The 19,021-nt window shown below is 41.1% G+C and overlaps 1 long non-coding RNA gene across 1 annotated transcript; it reads right to left on the reverse strand.

Moving 5' to 3' along the window:
* Positions 1-5,368: 5,368 nt before the first annotated feature.
* Positions 5,369-17,877, reverse strand: LOC119470675. The gene is made up of 3 exons (XR_005199618.1): positions 17,866-17,877; positions 7,453-7,460; positions 5,369-5,602 (listed from the first exon to the last, which is right to left on the reverse strand). It is a non-coding gene; the product is annotated as an uncharacterized LOC119470675 (long non-coding RNA).
* Between the last annotated feature and the right edge of the window lie 1,144 nt (positions 17,878-19,021).

Raw genomic sequence — 19,021 nt, forward strand, 5'->3', positions numbered from 1 at the left:
CAGGGATATACTTCTTGGGATTCTCCAAATATTCCATCAGTGTATCCTCTCCCCAGATGATGCCTTTGTTCTTATTGGCTTCAGTGTAAGTGAATCCAGAGGCCTGACCTGTCTTCCGCCCAAAGATACCATGGAGATTAGGTCCAGTCTTGTGCTTGCCTCCCTTTTCCACGGTGTGACATTGGGAACACTTCTGAATAAAAATCCTCTTGCCTTTCTCAACATCACCCATATTTAATTCTTTTTCGTCGTTAGCGCAACAAAGGTTGCCGCTCTGAAGCCGGACGTCCCGCTCTCTCTTTTTTTTTTTCTTTGAAGCTATTGTAAAAGGAGTTGAGTTCTTGATTTGATTCTCTACTTGGTTGCTGTTGGTGTATAGAAGAGCTACTGATTTGTGTACATTAATCTTGTGCCCAGAAACTTTGCTGAATTATTTTATCAGTTCTAGGAGCTTTTTAAAGCAGTCTTTAGGGTTTTTGAGGTAAACAATCATATCATCAGCAAACAGTAGCAATTTGACTTCCTCTTTATCGATTTGGATGTCCTTTCTTTCTTTCTCTTGTCTGATTGTCTGGAAATCTGGCAAGGACTTCCAGTACTGTGTTGAAGGGGAGTGGTAAGAGTGGGCATCTTTGTCTTATTCCAGTTATCAGAGGGAATGCTTTCAACTTTCCCCATTCAGTATTATGTTGACTGGGGGTTTGTCATAGATGGCTTTTATTACCTTAAGATATGTTTCTTGTATGCCAATTTTGTTGAAAGTTTTAACCATAAAGTGATACTGGATTTTGTTGAATGCTTTTTCTGCATCTATTGAGATGATCATGTGATTTTTGTTTTTAATTCTGTTTATGTGGTGTATCACATTCATTGAGTTGTGTATGTTAAACCATTCCTGCAGCTCTAGTACGAAACTCACTTGATCATGGTGGATTGTTTTTTGGATATGTTGTTGGATTCTGTTAGCTAGTATTTTGTTAAGGGTTTTAACATCTATGTTTATCAAGAATATTGGTCTGCAGTTTTCTTTTTTGGTTATGTCTTTTTCTGGTTTTGGTATTAAGGTGATGCTGGCTTTATAGAATGAATTATGGAGGATTCCTTCTTTCTCTATCTTGTGGAATAGCATCAAAAAGATTGATACCAATTCTTCTTTGAATATCTGGTAGAACTCTGCTGTAAATCTGTCTGGTCCTGGATTTTTGTTGTTGTTGTTGTTGGTAGTTTTTAAATTACCATTTCAATCTTGCTGCTTGTTATTAGTCTGATTAGTCTGTTCAGGGTATCTAATTCTTCCTGATTTAAGCTAGAAGGGTTGTATTTTTCCAGGAATTTATCCATCTCATCTAAGTTTTCTAGTTTATGTGCATAAAAGTGTTCATGGTAGCCTTGAATGATCTTCTGTATTTCAGTGCCATCAGTTGTAATATCTCCTGTTTCATTTCTTAGTGAAGTTATTTGCATTTTCTCTCTTCTTATCTTGGCTAATCTTGCTAGTGGTCTATTAATTTTATTTATCATTTGTTCCATTTATTTTTTGTATTTTTTTTTGTTTCAATTTTATTTAGTTCTGCTCTGATCTTGGTTATTTCCTTTCTTCTGCTGGGTTTGGATTAAGTTTGTTTTTGTTTTGCTAGTTCCTTGAGGTGTGACCCTAGAATGTCAGTTTGTGCTCTTTCAGTCTTTTTTTCTGTAGGCATTTAGGGCTATGAACTTTCCTCTTAACACTGCCTTTTGTATGTCCCAGAGGTTTTGGTAGGTTGTGTCATTGCTGTTCAGTTCAAAGGATTTTTAAACTTCCATCTTGCTTTCATTTTTGACCCAATTTAGGAGAAGGTTATTTAATTTCCATGTATTTGCATTGTTTTGAAGATTCCTTATGGAGTTGATTTTCAGTTTTATTCCACTGTGATCTGAGAGAGTGCTTGATATAATTTCAATTTTCTTAGATTTATTGAGACTTGATTAATGGCCTATCATGTGGTCTCTCTTAGAGGAAGTTCCATGTGCTGTTGAATAGAATGTGTATTCTGTGGTTGTTGGACAAAATGTTCTGTATATGTTTGTTAAGTCCATTTGTTCCAAGGTATAGTTTAGATCCATTGTGTCTTTGTTGACGTTCTGTCTTAATGACCTGTCTAGTGCTGTCAGTGGAGTATTGAAGTCCCCCACTATTATTATTTTGCTCTGTAATTTCTTAGGTCTATTAGTAATTACTTTATAAATTTGGGAGCTCCAGTGTTAGGTGCATATGTTTAGGATTGTGATATTTTTCTGTTGGCAAGGCCTTTTACCATTATATAATGTCCCTCTTTGTCTCTTTTAACTGCTGTTGCTTTAAAGTTTGTTTTATCTGATATAAGAATTGCTATCCCTGCTCACTTTTGGTGTCTATTTTCATAAAATACCTTTTCCCACCCCTTTACTTTAAGTTTAGGTGAGTCCTTATGTGTTATGTGAGTCTCCTGAAGGCAGCAGATAGCTGGTTGGTGAGTTTTTATCCATTCTGTGATTTTGTATCTTTAAAGTGGAGCATTTAGGCCATTTACATTCAGTGTTAGTATTGAAATGTGAGGTACCATTGCATTCATCATGCTCTTTGTTGCCTGTGTATTTTTTTTTTCTGTGAGTTTTCTGCTTGCTTTTTAACTTGTATTTTGTTTTATAGGTACTGTGTGATTAATGCTCTAAAGAGGTTCTGTTTTGATGTGTTTCTAGGATTTGCTTCAAGATTTAGAGCTCCTTTTAGCAGTTCTTGAAGTGGTGGCTTGGTAATGGCAAATTCTCTCAGCATCTGTTTGTCTGAAAGACAGTATCTTTCCTTCATATATGATGCTTAATTTCTCTCGATACAAAATTCTTGGCTGATAATTGTTTTGTTTGAGGAGGCTGAAATAGAGCCCCAATCCCTTCTAGCTTATAGGATTTCTGCTGAGAAATCTGAATCTGACAGGTTTTCCTTTACAGGTTTCCTTGTGCTTCTATCTCAAAACTCTTATGATTCTTTCCTTTGTCTTAACTTTGGATAACTTGATGACAATCTGCCTACATGATGACCTTTTTTGCGATGAATTTCTCACGTGTTCTTTGTGCTTCTTGTATTCAATGTCTAGGTCTCTAGCAAGGCCAGGGAAGTTTTCCTTAATTATTCCATCAAATATGTTTTACAAGGTTTTTGAATTTTCTTTTTCCTCAGGAACACCAATTATTCTTAGGTTTGGTCATTTAACATAATCCAAGACTTCTTGGAGGCTTTGTTTATATTTTCTTATTCTTTTTTCTTTGTCTTTGTTGGATTGGGTTAATTCAAAGACCTGTCTTCAAGCTCTGAGTCTTTCTTCTACTTGTTCAATTCTATTGCTGATATTTTCCAGAGCATTTTGCACTTCTAAAATTGTGTCCAAAGTTTCCTGAATTTTTGATTGGTTTTTCTTTAAGCTACCTATTTTCTTGAATATTTCTCCCTTTACTTCTTGTTTTTTTTTTGGGGGATTTCCTTGCATTGGGCCTTGCCTTTCTCTGGTGCCTCCCTCATTATCTTAATAACTAACCTCCTGAATTCTTTTTCAGGTAAATAAGGGATTTTTTTTTCTTGGTTTGGATTCATTGCTGGTGAACTAGTGTGATTTTCTGGGAGCCTTGTTTTGACATATTACCAGAGTTGGTTTTCTGGTTCCTTCTCATCAGGGTAGGCTCTGTCAGAAGGAAGGTCTAGGGCTGAAGGCTGTTGTTCAGATTCTTTTGTCCCACAGAATGTTCCCTTGATGTAGTACTCTCACCCTTTTTCTGTGGATGTGGCTTCCTGTGAGCCAAACTGCAGTGATTGTTGTCTCTCTTCTGAATCCAGCCACCCAGTGAGTCTACCTAGCTCCTGGCTGGTACTGAGGGTTGATTGCACAGAGTCCTGTGATGTGAACCATCTATGGGTCTCTAAGCTGTGGATACCAGTCGCCTATTTTGGTGGAGGTGGCAGAGGGGTGCAATGGACTCCATGAGGGTTCTTAGCTTTGGTGGTTTAATGCTCTATTTTTGTGCTGGTTGGCCTCCTGGTAGGAGGTGGTGCTTTCCAGAGAGCATCAGCTGTAAAAGTATGGAGAGGGACCAGCAGTGGGTAGGGCCCTAGAACTCTCAAGATTATATGCCTTTGTCTTCCACTATCAGGGTGGGCAGGGAAGGGCCATTAGCTGGGGGCAGGACTAGGCATGTGTGAGCTCAGACTCTCTTCAGGCATGTCTTGCTGAGGTTGCTGTGGGGGTTGGGAGTAAGATTCTCAGGTCACTGGAATTGTGTAGCTAGGAGGATTATGGCTGCCTTTGCTGAGTCTTGCAAGTTGTCAGGGAAGTGGAAATAAGCTGGAAGTCACAGACCTCACCCAGATCCCACACAAACTGAAGGGCTGTTCTCACTCCTACCATGCCTTGTCCAACAACCCCTAGTCTGTTTCCAGGCAGTGGGTGAGATGAGCTTGAAAACTTGCCCCAGGATACCCACTTACCAGCTGCAAAAGAAAATGGTATGGTTCCTACTCCACCTGTGGAGTCTGCACACCAGATTTGTGCCCTTCCCTGAGTTCTGGCCAGAAGGCTTCTCAGCCCATTCAAATTGTTACAAAGTTCAGCTAGGGCTTTTCTTTTCCCTGTGGAGTTTTACCCCTTGCTCCTCTGGCCACCCTCCCAATGGATCCCTGTGGGGCCAGGCAGGAATGGCCTGCTTGGAGACCCAGTGAGGTCCTAGGGCCTTTGTCCTGCTTTTCCTATACCCCTGTATTTCATTCGACTCTTTAAACTGACTCGGCTCCAGGTAAAGTCAGAAACTTCTCACACAAACAGACCTTCATTTTCTCCAGTTGGGGTGTATGGTTTTTTTTTTTTTTCTGATGAGTTTAGCATTTCCAGATGGGCTCAACTCACTCACCTCACACAGGTGTTACCAGGCTGCTTGCTCATGCCCCACTCTGCACCCACTCTGCCTGGCCTCTGTACCCTTGACCCTGTTGTATGCCCCCTCTTCCCTGCTGTGTCTCCCTTCCCAGGGCTCAGATTCTAGAATCTCTTCATCTTCCCCAACTGTAGCCTTGGAAGCAGCGTCTTGCAGAGGTGGAATTAGATGCACCAAAAAGTTAATCTTGGTCCCTACAGTGCTGACCTGGCAGTCCCCAATGCTTATGGCTTTGTGTATATTCCCAGTGCTCCACACAGTGCCTGGCACATAATAGATGCTCAATAAATGGTTGCTGAATCAAAGCAAATTAAGCTGAATCTCCTAGATGATATTTCTCTCTCCCCAAATTGGCCACATGAGGGGCAGAGGCAGGGATTGGTCCCTGAGACTGTCACGGTCCTGCCTCTACCCCCTTTCCTCAGACTTATTCCTTACCCTGGGCACCTGACTCCCTGGGCACCTGACTCCCTGAGCAGGGGTGGGTCTGAGCTCCTGGAAAGGCTGGGAAGTGCTGGAGCAGGGAATGGGGCATTGCCAGCAGCTGTGCCCTTCACACTCTGGCTCCCTCCCTCCCTTCTTCCCTCCAATCCTCCTCAGTCCTGGTTAGAGGGGCTGGGCTCCTGGGAGAGGGGCAGGGCTAAAGGATTCCATCCCTCCACCTCTGTGCGGAGGGCAGGCCAGTCCGCAGGAGGTGGTCCCGTCACTGGAACTTCTTGGCTTGCTGGACGACTGACAAGGCCTGAACTCGAGGACCCCCATCACCCTAGCCGAGCCCATGGTAACGCTGCAGGTAGTGGGTAAGTCCATTTCCTCCTTAAGTGGACATGGAGGCTACATATTCTGTATTGCCTTCCTACACAGGACCTAGCATACCTTCCCAGGTTTCAGTTATGGGAATTAACGGAAAGCCTTCCTGTCCTAACCAAATTCATCTCTTAGCCTGTGTCCTTGAGGACACCCCTTCCCCCACTCCTTTCTAATCATACCCTCATGCCCAGTCCCCCTTTTAGGACAAGATATTCTCCAGACTGTGGGGGCCATTCTCCAACTAACTGGACCCCACACTCAAGCCCATCACCCGCCCACCTCCTACTGCCCCTCCTGACCGACACCACGCCCTGTCTTAACTCCTCACCCCAAGCCCCTATTCCTCCTGATGTAGTTAATCCCTTGGTAAGGGATACCTCTAAACCTGTAGTGGCCAGACACCACATGCCAGTTAAAATACTTCTAAAAATCCTACCCACTTTCCCTCACGTCCTTAGTTCTCCATCTCAAAAACCCACAGTCAAGGCCTGAAGCCTATCATCACCCACCTGCTGGCCCAGTAACTACTCATTAACCACATCACAAAAGGCGGAGCTCATTGCCCTAACCTGAGCTCTTACACTAGCACAGGGAAAGCAAGCAAATATCTATATTGACTCAAAATATGCTTCTCTTATTACCCACTGCCACTCTGCCCTCTGGAAAGAGTGGGAATTCCTTACCACAAAGGGTACCCCATAATTAATGCTACCCAAATCTCTAATTTCCTGCAGGCCCTATCACTGCCCAAAGAAGTTGCCGTCAACCACTGCCGAGGGCACCAGGCCCAGCAGGATGCCGTTTCCTGGGGCAATGCAAGGGCAGATGCGGCAGCAAAATCCTTAACCAGTACCAGGCTAGCCCCCACTCCGGTCCTGTTCCTCACCATGGCCATGCTGCTGGTTTACTCGCCATCAGACAAACAGGCCCTCATATAAGAGGAGGAACTGAGTCTGATGAGGGCTGGTTCTTCTTAAACGACAGGATTGCCCTTTCATGGGAATAGGCCTCTAAAATTATTGCTGAAATCCACCAATCCTTACATATAGGGCCCAAGGCGTTGTACCACTTTGTGCAGCCCCTCCTTTTCTCACCAGGTCTGCAACAGACAATTGAGCAGGTACACAAGGCATGTGTTACTTGCTCTAAGGTCTCGTCTCAGGGAGGCTTCAAGCCACAGTTTCCTACCCACCAAATGCACGGCAACCTGCTGGCCCAAGACTGGCAGATTGATTTTACCAATATGCCCACTCATAAAAAAACTCCGCTACCTCTTAACCTTTGTAGACACCTTTTCTGCATGGATTAAAGCCTTTCCCACCTCCAGGGAAACTGCGGACATGGTGGCCTCCCTCTTAATTCAAGAAATCATCCCTCGTTTTGGCTTACCTGCAACCATCCAGTCAGACAATGGCCCAGCATTTACACCCCAGGTGGTCCAGCTGGTAGCCAAGTCTCTCAACATCTCCTGGAAACTGCACATCCCCTACCACCCTCAGTCATCGGGAAAAGTTGAATGGGCTCGCGGCATCCTTAAAGACCATTTGGCCAAACTTACCATCGAGGTAAAACTCTCTTGGCCCACACTCCTACCTCTTACTCTGGCCTGAGTCCAGGCCACCCCACAGGGGCCAACAGGTCTTAGCCCCTTCGAATTGCTGTTTGGCCAGCCTTTCCTGGTTTCTCACAATCTCCCTGTAAAACCACCCCCACTGGCTTCCTACCTTCCATTCCTCTCTCTTCTCCGCCACCTGTTAAGCGAGCACGCAGACCGCTCCCTCCCTGTTGTTCCAGGACCAGAGGACTCCCACCCAGTGGTGCCTCTCCAACCGGGCAATAGCATTCTCCTCTGAGAACTCGAACCAGGATCCTTGCAACCCAGGTGGTCGGGACCCCACATTGTTATCCTAACCACCCCCATAGCAGCCAAATTCCTGGGTCACACTCCACGGTACCATTTCAGAATCCTGCCTCAAACTGGTCCCCCAAAATGATCAGTGGAAATCTGAACCCCTGGGTCCCACCCGCTTCTGCCTCACCTGTGGCCCCGACCCGTTGCCCCCTAACCCTTCAGAGCCTGCTCCTGACAGTCCTTCTTATATCTCCTCTTGAGGCCAACTCATATGTTTGGCGCTTCTACATCCAGGAATCCTGGACTGAGGGCGCCACCACCAGGACCCATTATCTTGCACAGGCAAACTGCCAAACAGGCGGCTGTCAGTCTACTGTCTCCATCCTCATCCCACATGGTAAAAGTGCCGTACTCGGTTGCGATCATGGGTTTCAGTCTTGGCACTGGCTGTGTTTTCTATATGACCAAACCAAGGACTACTGTCATTGGTGGAACACCACCTATGGGAGGTGCCCATACAGCTCTTGTGTTATTCACAAGCCACAGCCTCCAAGCCGTCCCAATCGCATGCTCAACTGGCTTCGGCAATGGTTCCTTAGCCCTCAACATCCACGACCCCTGGCACAGCCGTTGGGATGTAGGAGTGTCCGGTAAAGTCTATGAGGATTATACCTGGCACCACCTTAACGGGTATCCCCTTGTTCAACGTACACTCTCAAAATCTCTCTCTCTGCTGTGGGACAGACAGCAGCTCCAGTTCCAGCTGTAACACCACAGTAAAGGTAAAGTCCTCCCTCTACGCGCCACCAGGAGGATATTTCTGGTGTAATGGAACCTTAACTAAAGTTATTAATTCTTCCTTCCCTTTCCCTTGTGTGCCTGTCACTTTGGTCCTGCAGTTAGAGGTATATGGACAGGCCGAACTCCTGTCCCTTTTTCCACCTTCCCCTAATTACCAAAACAGACGAGCAGTCTTCCTCCCAATGGTCGCTGGTCTCTCTCTAGCATCCTCTCTAGCGGCGGCTGGGCTGGGTAGTGGCACCCTAGGCTACAGTGTCACCTCAGCCACTCAACTAGGGGACAAGCTTCACATGGCTATCTAAGCGTTGGCCGCCTCCCTGGCCAAATCAAACCTACTGGTAAGTGGAGTGTTTCCCTGAGTTCTGTGAGCAGTCCTGGCAGATTATTGGAATGGGAACGCTCATTTGTGGTTAGTAGGTAAGAAGCACAGGTGACAACCTGGGATTGGCAATTGGTGTCTGAAGTAGGGGACAATCTTGTGAGACTGAGGCCTTAATCTGTGGGATCTGACAGTATCCCAAGTAGATAGTGTCAGAATTGAATTCAGTTAGAGGCCACTTGGTATCTACTGGAGAACTGCTTGGCCTATGGGGAAAATTCCCCATCCATATTGTCACAGAATTGTTCTATATTGTGAGTGTACAGAGAAATAGTGTGTGTTGCCACCAAACTCTATTGCAGAAAATAACTTTTCTTTAAGGGGTAAGAAGTGTTCATTTACTCATCACAGGAACACATGTGGAGCCCCTTTTGGGTGCACGGCCTGGAAGATGATCTTTTAAATAATGGAAGCCCCAGCGGCAGGATTTTTGCCTTTCTTCATGGCTCATATTCAGAGCCTAGAACTATGCTTGGCACAGAGTTGGTGCCCATTAAATATTTGGTGGATGAGTAAATGAATCTTTCTCATACCCTGTTTTTTCATCAAAGACACTTTGATCCTCAGGACCCTTGATTTGCATTAATGGGGAGGAATCTGACCGTACCATGAGGAGGGACAAGGGACATGCTGAGGAATGAGTGTGATCGCTGCGCACATACCAATGCAGCACCAAAGGGAAGAATCGGACACCTGCACTTTGCACTGCTGTGGAAAATCTGACTGGATTTTAAATGTAAGCAGAGAAAAGTTGCTATCCTTACACTTTCTGGTGCACTGCAATATAAATTCTGACATTCATCATCTGGAGTTGGTGCCCACAAGTTAAAGGGCATGGTGCCCAGTGAGCCTGCCCCCACTTCAGAGGCCAGCTTCAAGTAGAGTTCTCAGGGCACCTGCATTTTTGAAAGACTGGCTCAAGATTCAGAGAGTTCCTCTGAGGCCCTTAGATAATCCGCTCAAAAGGCTCACAGAACTTAGGAAAGTGCTGTACTTATGACTGCAATTTTATTATGAAGGATACAAATCAAGACCAGTCAGGTGAAGGAACACGTGGGGCAAGGTTTGGGAAGGAGGCTTCCACAAATTCTGTGCTCTTCCCTGTGGACTAGAAGCTTGCCTTCCTCATGACACAAAGTCCCCACCTTCTAATTATATGGTTGGTCATTCTGGTGCCCAGCCTCCATCATCTTGAGTCATTGCATCCTTTAACATAAAATGAAAGAGCCTCTTGGTGTGATCCAAGAGGCTCAAAAGTAACAAAGATACTCCTATGACTTGTGAAATCCCAAGAATTTAGTGTCTCCGAAGAAGCAGGGACAAAAGCCAGTCAGATTCTTCATTATACAATAAGTGTTCTGATTTTAGAATAGAGTCGTATTTAAAAGCTTGGGAAAAGATTCTTTGCTTGACCAAACTTTAGTCAAGTTCCTGAACCATCTGCTAGGTGCTTTCGTGTACTTCCTTATAAGATTAGTTTTAGTAAGAACTTTGCCAAGTCAGTTTAGCAAAGATCCTCCCACTCTCACTATCTGATTACCCTTAGGATCTGATTGGGTTCCTCTCTTCCATCATCCCCCTAGCAAGATCTGATTACCTTGGTTTGTCTTCAGCAAGAATCCTGTTGGCTGGGTGTGGTGGCTCACACCTGTAATCCCAGCACTTTAGGAGGCTGAGGCGTGTGGACTGCTTGAGGTCAGGAGTTAGGAGACCAGCCTGGTCAACATGGCAAAACACTGTCTCTACTAAAACTACAAAAATTAGCTGGGCATGGTGGCAGGCACCTGTGATCCCAGTTACTCCAGAGGGTGAGACAGGTGAATTGCTCAAACCTGGGAGGCAGGAGCTACAGTGAGATGAGATTGCACCACTGCACTCCAGCCTGGGTGACAGAGTGAGACCCTGTCTCAAAAAAAAAAAAAAAAAAAAAAAAAAAAAAAAAAAAAAAAAAAAAAAAAAAAAAAAAGAAAGAAAAAGAAAAAATTATAAATTTTATAAATTTTATGAAAATCTGACTGGATTATAAAATTTTATAAATTCCCATTTGCCCTTACTATATTTTGTGTTAAGCCCAATTTCTCTGCCCTACTGCAAAGTCCCATGGCAGTGGGCCCTATACCTATCTTGATGATCCTGAGTAAAGTATGCTTTACCATATTTTAATAAGTATCATTGAATCATTTTTTCTTTAATACAGCCACTTAGACAACTGGGCCTTCAGGTCTTATTTGACAAAGATCAAAACACAGCTAGCTTGGCATAGGGAGGCTTTATTTGTTTGTCGGCTTTTAATGTGGTGATGAATTGATTCTAAATGTAACCACACTAAAAATAGAAGTTTATTTGACTTTAATTTTTAAAGACGAATATTTCCAGAAATAAAGGTAGTGGGAACCAGTGGACAATTCTTAAGGTCATAACCATCAGGATGAATAAACTTGAATTTTTTTAGTCTTTGTTACTTGTTCCAGATGCAGATTCCAGGAAGAGGCCTTCTGATTGGACTAGCCTGGACCACATGCTCATTTTTTTTAAATTTACATCCTCTCAAGAGTATAACCAGTGAGTGAAGGATGACTCTGGAAAGAACAGTTACTGAATGCTAGTAGGCAAAAACACAGTAGGCAAAAACAACAGATATGTGCTTCTCCAAAGCATTTTCTCTTGCAAAAATATAAAGTGCCACGTAAGTGGCAATTCTGTTGTACTGTGCAGAGTGATTTTTGAGCTTGAAATTTTAATTAAGATTCATGAATATGGAGCTATGACTTGTATGGCTTTTTTTTTTTTTTTTTAAGCTATCGAACTTGGTTCTAGATTCTAATTAATGTAGAAATGCAGAGCAGCCAAAGAGGCAATTCTGTATCAAACAATAGTGTTACTTAAGTGAAAAAAGTCACAAGCCTATCTTGAAAACCAGAAAAAGGCAAACTGTTTTCCAGAATCACATGTTAGAAACTTTAAAAAATATAGAGCATAGTTTTATTCAAATTATGTAGAGGATTAGGAGAGGGAGCTATAAGCCTTTCATGGCTTCAAGTCTTTAAAGTCAACCCTCAGCAAAAAAGAAGGTAGAGATATGAGTTGGGGGATGGTTGCAGTAGTCTGATTATGCAATCGTGCCATTTTAAATTAAGACAACAAATCAGTGACAATGAAAATGAAGATAAATAGTGAAGAAATATTTTGTTAAGTGGGATTTATATGATTCTGCATTATAAATAATTTTAGAGGTAAGAATCTGACATGATTGTAATAATACTACTAAGTGTTTGCTTTTAAAATCCTCTTACTTGGTAACTATAAAATGCCCTTCTGAATAAGAGTAATGTTTTTATTCCAGCTCTGCAAATAAAAAAAAAACCCTTCACATATTTGTGATTTATCTAAGGTAGAAAACCAAATCCTATTCCATTCCTGATTCTCAACTTATTTTATATTGTATAGCACATGTGGTATCTCATTTTTCTGCATTTTCCTTAACTACAGGTTTTCAAGGCATTTGTAGGTACTCTGCTATCTTCAAAATCCAGAAACATGTGTTCATCTATCTGTTTAAAATCTCCCCCTTTTTAAAATGATGTCTGCTTTGGAATAGGTGAAAACTGCATATGTGTTTTGAATAGGAAATGGACAGAATATCACTAAAATCAGGACCTTTTCAAAAGACTTCTTGGAAATTCTATTCCTTTTATATCTACTTTGTCATATTTTTTTCATTCTGCTAGTAAAGAACAGTGATCATTTTCATGAAAAATGTTTGTTAGGGAAGAAACCAATTATGATTTATTTTACCACTTCTACTGTATGGAGACTCTGCAATTGCAAAAGACAGATGGCAGAAACCATGCCTGCTCCACTGAAAACATGAGTTTTGTTAGCATTTGTTTAATTAACTACGGCTGCTTCCACAGCCTCTAACCCAATGTTTTGAAGAAATAAACTTTAAAAAAAAAGTATTCATTTCATTTTGTTTGCACAGTTGATGCCAAGTTTTTCAACCAACTCTCTTTCTAGAGCTAAAATAATATCCAGGAGAACTAAAAAAAAAAAAAATGTGAAAAATGAATCAACTACAGAGGATTTAGAGTTGGGATTTGGGTTCAGCTCTGGGTGCTCACTGATTCCTATTTAGCACTTGCTGGTGGCATTTATAGTTTGCTTGACTTCTAGCCATTAGAATGAACACCCAGAAAAATCCAATTGCTGAGGTTATGACGCTTGTTAGAGGAATTTCATGGATTAGACTAGAGAAAACAGGATTTTGGTTTCTGGCTCTGTTAGCGATTGTCTGTGTGACTTCAGACAAGTACTTAGCTTCTTTGTGCATCCTCATACCCCCCACACCTTCACACCTCCCCACTCCCTACAGCAATGAAAAGGGCAGTGAAAAATAGAAGGGAAGAACATAATACTAACTTACAATTCTACTTGGTTTCTTTGTGATCAAAATATAAGCAGAAAGAGTATACTAAAAAGACCAAATAAACAAGAAGTAATCTTATGTAATCACTCCTTTTGTTTACACTTTTAGAGAAGTTTTTTATTGTATACTTATCTGCATTGTTAAACTTTAAGATTTCAAAATTCATTTCAATCAACTTCTCATGGTTTACAACTCTCTGAACACTATAACCTGAAAGGATCTCTCTTAAGAGATACTTTTCCATTTTTTTTTTTTAAGCAAAGGTTTTTACTGTTCTACTTCAATCCAGACAAATTTTACTCAGAGGAAAGGATAATAATGGTTGATGTGTCAAGGTAAGATTTGTTTGGACATGCATTAAAGATACAACTTGATATTTTCATAAAATACTGTATACAATAGATCTCATCCAATGCTTCCTTTTAACAGATGCCTAGTTCTAAAAGGAAGCATCAGTTTTTGTATGTGGGAAGTTAAGTACTTGATAGTTGATCACCTGCAAGTACATTCTGTCTTTTACAAATGGTCACTTTGTGATAAGCTGTTCCACAATTTCCTTTAGCTCAGAAGCATTTATACCCAATTGAAGGTATGGAAATACACTGAACACCCTATGCTATGATGTCTAAAGTTAGAAGACTGTGTAGTTTTCCTGAGTCTGTTTCAGGAATTTGCAATGAGCAGTGATGTTTGTTGCTCCCAGCTCAATTAGGGCTGACTCCATCCACCAGCATGACGGGTTGGGCATAGGAACAAGACCTTGAAAATGAAGGTACTACTCTATCTTTACCCATGATGACTGGTCAAGAATGTGTGTGTGTGTTGTCCTATCCAAGCCGGTGATAGTCACTTTGGGAAGGAGAATTTATTTTCAATAGCATTGCTATGCTGGTAGGATGTAAACCCAGAACTAATGCTGTAATATCCTATTAATTCTTGTAAAGGTATATATATATATATATATATATATATATATATATATGTGACATATATGAAGAGATATTAAAAATGATTAGTAAATGTTCAATCTTACTAGTAAAGAAGTACAAATTAAAGCAATAAGATATGATTTACTTTTTGAATTGGAAAATGATTAATTAATTGATAATTAGGCAACAAATTTAAGTGTTGAAACGGATACTGTATGCTGTGGTTTGAATGTGTCCCCCAAAAGTTTATGCGTTGAAAACTTGGCTGCCATTGTGGCAGTGTTGAGAGGAGGGACTTTGGAAGGCAATTGAGTCATGAAGGATACTCCCTAATGAATTGATTACTGTTGTTATTGTGAGAATAATTCAGTTATTGTGGGAGTGCCATTGTTACAAAAGTTAGTTGTCTCTCACACTTACTTTCTTGCCCTCTGTCTTCTGCTCTTCTATCTGTGATGACTCTCATCCATGCCAGGTACCATGCTCTTGGACTTCCCAGCCTCAAGAACCATGAGCCTGGTAAACGTCATAAATTACTCAATCCTTGATATTCTGTCATAGTTCCAGAAAATGGACTAAGACACTGAAATGCTCGTTTGTTGGACTAGAAATTTCTGTAACATTTTTTTTAAAGCAATTTGAAAGTACAGATATCCTTTATCAATATCATATTATTTGTCCCAAGTGGAATATATCCTAAGGAAGTAATTTGAAATATGGGAGTTTGAAGCACAAAACCAGAAACAACTAATATCCAAAAGTAAGAAAATAATACGCAAATTATAGTAGATACATTGGGAGAAATATTTAAGGATTAAGTGAAGAATGCAAGATACAAAATTGTAAGCACATGGTTCGTTAATGATATATAGCTTTCAAGTGTTTTGTTCCATAATTTGTATAGTATTTTTCTTTACAAATATGTTAAGCAAAATCATGATTATGCATGTTTAATATCTTTTCCCCATGCTTTGAGTATTAATGTACTCTCTCATCCTATGACACCTAGTGGGATATATTTTTATGCCAATTTGGGCTCTGCTATCCCAAATTGAGAGTATTGTGTAGTAGATACTGCTTATTCTTTTAGGTGCTCTCTTTCTCCCATTTAGTTTGTATTTAGTGAATACTTTTGATTCAAAATGACTGACAAAAATGGTACAAGTGATAATGAAACAATTGTTTCCAAGAATCAGATATTAAAACTCAGGTTTTCTGGAAGATTGAGGAGTCTTCAGGGAAATGATGAGGTGGCAAAGTTAAAAAAAAAAAGTAAGAGATTAGGAATTACTGGAAATCTTTAAACTTTTTGCAGTTATATAGACATAATTGCAAGTCAGTAAACTTTTTAAAGACAGAATTCCTCTTTTTGTTTATGGAGCTAACTATATAATTTGTAAAGCCTAGTGCAAAATAAAAATGTGAAGTCCTTGTCAAAAATCAGGGGGAAAAACACCATTAAAGGTGGGTGTATTTGTCTGTTTTCATACTGCTATAAAGACATACCAGAGACTGAGTAGTTTATAAAGATAAAAGCTTTAATTGACTCACAGTCACACACAGCTGGGGAGGCCTCAGGAAACTTACAATCATGGAGGAAGGTGAAGGGGAAGCCAGGCCACATCTTACCACAGTGAAGTAGGAGAGAAAGGGACGGGGCGGTGGGGGCGGCGGGGATGGCGGGGTAGAACTGACAAATACTTTTAAAGTGTCTGATCTCATGAAAACTCAGTTACTATCATGAGAACGGCATGGGGGAAACCACCCCCATAATCCAACCAATCCCACCAGTTCCTCCCTCAAGACATGGGAATTACAATTCAAGATGAGATTTGGGTGGGGACACAGAGCCAAACCATATCAGTATGTATGAGGCTTTTTTCTTCCTTCCATGGTGTTTCTCTCTCTCAACCTTGTCTTGATGTTTTTAGTTGCTATTTGATGTCATTCTAAGTCAAGAAAAATTTAGATGTTTAATGTGTAGTGCAAATTTTCCATTTATTTTTATATTGTGTAATGCCAGTTTTAAATGCAAGTGTCAGAGCACAATATAAAAATGAACGGAACATTTTCTGCCTCTAGTGGGCCAGAAGAGACAAATATGAACCGAAAGGTGGAAGAAGGAAGAGAAGATTTCTCCGAGGCATGGAGCAGGGGGTACTCTTGGGGTGAGTGTGAATCCTCACAGCTGAACAAGGACATGTGTGTCACTTCCCAGGTTCTGCTCCTGTCAGCCATGAGCCCACACCACTCAGTGGGGCTAGGGTCTATGGAAATTGAGTGTGCTGCCTCAATCCACAGGAGATGAGTAATCCTCAAGCATCTTTAAATTCAGGGCTGAAATGTGCTCAGGATCTAGGTGGGATAGGAGAAAGGCTGTCCCCACTACCTAGATGCAGCCTCTGCTGGGCTGATCAACAGATGTGTGAGCAGTGGTACTGTCAGCCCAGGGCTCAGGGACTGCCACCATGTTCTGTCCTCAGATGCCAGAATGCAGACACCTAACTCTATTCTCTTTATGTTATCCTCATGCTTCTGCCAGGATCAGAGGATGACAGTCATTGTGGGGAGAAGAGGGAGAAATAACTGGGGTGGAGGATGAGAGGGAGTTGGAGCAGAATGTTGAGAACCTGTCCAGGGCAGTTAGAGGGAGGCAGGACCACGTGGAGCTGAAGCTCAAAGGTCCTGGTGCATGCTCCATTGTCCCATTGGACTTCACTCAGAAAATCCATATTCAAAGATAATGTTATTAAGAATTTCCAGGCAGCAACCATAGAGCATCAAACCCCAACTGTGGGGCCCTGTGTGACTGCACTGGTTTCACTGTCTGTCAGTGTGAAAGAGGTACTTTGGCTGCTCTTGCTGTAGTCTTGGTTTTAGGGTATGCGTTCATATTCTAGGTCGCATTTTTCTCTCTCTGTATGTTTACAGAGTTCAAAGATTATGCAGCCTAACTTAGTACTTGTTTAAAAAACGTTATCCAGATAAAATCAACTGGACACCAATTAGACCCTTTACATGAACAATAATAATGTGAACTTTACTTATTCTCTTATCTGTGGGTTTTGTTTCCCTAGCTGGTTTGTTAAAGCCTTTGAGGGCAGAGAACCTATTTTATATTCCCCCCCTCCTCTCTCTCTCTTTCTCTCTTTTTTTTTTTTTTTTTTTGAGAAGATCTGGTTCTTTCACTTAGGCTGAAATGCAGTGGCACAATCACAGCTCACTGCAACTTCTGCATCCCAGATGCAAAAGATTCTTCCATCTTAGCCTCCCAAGTAACTGAGACTACAGGTGTGTGCCACCCCACCTGGCTAAAGTATTTTTGTATCTTTTGCAGAGATGGGGTCTTTCCATGTTGCCCAAGTGGGTCTCAAACTCCTGGGCTCAAGTGATTCTCCTGCCTTGGCCTCCCAAAGTGCTGATATGACACATGTTAGCTGCTGTGCCTGGCCTTATATAGCTCTTTTTATCCCTTCCAACCCCCTTGGTGCTTAACAAGTCACTTGAGTCTTTTCTTGGTTATTGATAACATGGTATGTTGAGTTTGCTCTTTCCAAATGAGATAGCTACCTTTTTAAGTAGTAATAAATGCCTAAGTAGTGTTCAATAATTATTTGTGACTTCATTAAGAAAGGATATTGAGCCGCATAATCTTAAAGTTGGAAGGGAGATGGGAGATCACCAGTGGCTTTGCACAACTGGTCCAAAAATCACACAATTTCTTATTGACAGGTCCAGGTCTAGAAACTATGTCTTCTAATTTTCAAATGCTCTTTATAAGACACAATACTATGTCTTCTAAGTTCAAATCCTCTTTATAAGACACAATACTGCTTCTGCAAAAATTGTAATTAGCAATCTATTTTGAAACCTTATAAGCTTAGGGCTAGTTGTACCACATACAATAGGGAGATGATTTAAGTTATATCTGAGAAAGAAGGAACAAATTTTAAGAAAGAGAGTTACACATGATTCATTAGCAACATGAGAAGGATAATGAGAAAAAGGAATGACTTATTCACATGATGTGAATAATACTGCTGTTTGTATTTTCCTGTTAAGTCTCTATTGCTTCCATGTGGTTTGTTCTTTGTGGTATGGAAATGGAAAACATAAATTCCAAACCAGCTTCCTCCTCTATCATTCTCCACCTGGCTAACAGCTTTCTTTCACCATCCGTAATGCTAATATCAACATGAATCTGCTGTTTCTCAAAAGATATATCAGTTAATGTCCCTATTTATTCAGTATAATTAACATTTTTGCTGAAAAAAATGTACGCTGTGTTAGACGATGCAGAGCACATAAAAATAATTAAACTAACAACAAAGCAGTCCCATTTGCAAAGAGCCAAAGAACAAAGAAAGGGACAGAAGGTCTATTTGCTATTTTCTTTAATCTGGGCCACTGCCACCTCTTATTATGACTAACCAAAAAGCTGAGGTGTAATAGAAACAAAACAAACCCCCTAATGTGAAAGCAGGGGACATGATATCTAGTTCTTGCTTAGCTTTTAATTAGCTGTATGACCTTGGGCAGGTCATTTAATCATATCGGCTCCCCTATTTTTTTCATCTCTAAAATGAGAGGTTTGGATGGGAAGTAACTTCAAAGCTCCCTTCAAAGTCTGAAATTCCAATTTATGATTGGAATATATTTATGTAAACTAAACAATCATCTAATTTATTCCAGATTATGGCAAAATTAACTTATAATTAACTGATGTTCTCTTCGCTTTAATTCAGAACACTGAATAAAATTGAAATTACAAATTGTAATCACGACAAAACAAAGCTTTTATTGTTGGTGATGTTGGCTAGAAAGTTAGTAGTTAAGATTCAAATGACTACTATATTTTCTTTTTGTTTAACTTTTGCCTAATCCAT

The sequence above is a fragment of the Cebus imitator genome, unplaced genomic scaffold (genome assembly GCF_001604975.1).
Source record: "Cebus imitator isolate Cc_AM_T3 unplaced genomic scaffold, Cebus_imitator-1.0 Scaffold37, whole genome shotgun sequence".
In the NCBI taxonomy this organism is placed as follows: Eukaryota; Metazoa; Chordata; class Mammalia; order Primates; family Cebidae; genus Cebus; species Cebus imitator.